This window comes from Pterocles gutturalis, unplaced genomic scaffold, assembly GCF_000699245.1.
Source record: "Pterocles gutturalis isolate BGI_N339 unplaced genomic scaffold, ASM69924v1 scaffold38393, whole genome shotgun sequence".
Classification (NCBI taxonomy): Eukaryota; Metazoa; Chordata; class Aves; order Pterocliformes; family Pteroclidae; genus Pterocles; species Pterocles gutturalis.
This window is the reverse complement of record NW_010124301.1, coordinates 484-1,089: the sequence shown is the minus strand read 5'-3', so window position 1 is coordinate 1,089 and position 606 is coordinate 484. Positions and strand designations below refer to the sequence as shown.

Here is a 606-nt window from a genome sequence, read left to right as displayed (position 1 = left end):
TGGGGGAAACCTGGAATGCCCACAGCCCTGCCCAGTAGCTGTGGGGGCACTCCATGTCCCTTTCCCATGGGGTGTCTCTTGGTGGGTGCTGAGGGGAGCAGCAGGGCAGGAGTGGGGTGGTGGGTGGCCAAAAGCAGGGCTCGTCCGGGAGTTGAACCCGGGACCTCTCGCACCCTAAGCGAGAATCATACCCCTAGACCAACGAGCCAGGGTGCTGCACGGGGGACACAGCCCCAATCCTGTCCCCTATGGCCCCACGGCCCTGGGCACTGCTCAGGACAAACAGTGTCCAGCTCAGGGGGGGAGCTGCCCAGGGCACTGTCCTCTGCCCCCCCTCTGCTCTCCACCCATCAGCTCCCCCAGCCCCCAGGGACGAGGCACAGGGCAATGTGGGGTTGTCCTCTCTGCACCCCGGGAAAATGCCACATCCCCACCTCTACCAGGGCTGACAAACACGGAAAACTCGGGGGGGGGGGGGGGGGGCCCCCCCACAGGGCCATCAGAGCCCCTGGAAGGGGCATTGTGGGGGGGTCCCTCTGCACCCCTGGCTCACTCTCTCCTGGGCCCAAAAAAATCTGCCCCAGTCCCCCCCTTGTTACCCTCTTC

General features: G+C 65.7%; 1 non-coding gene across 1 annotated transcript; it reads right to left on the bottom strand.

Moving 5' to 3' along the window:
• Positions 1-136: 136 nt before the first annotated feature.
• On the bottom strand, positions 137-208 carry TRNAP-AGG. The gene has a single exon. It is a non-coding gene; the product is annotated as a tRNA-Pro (tRNA).
• Positions 209-606: the final 398 nt, after the last annotated feature.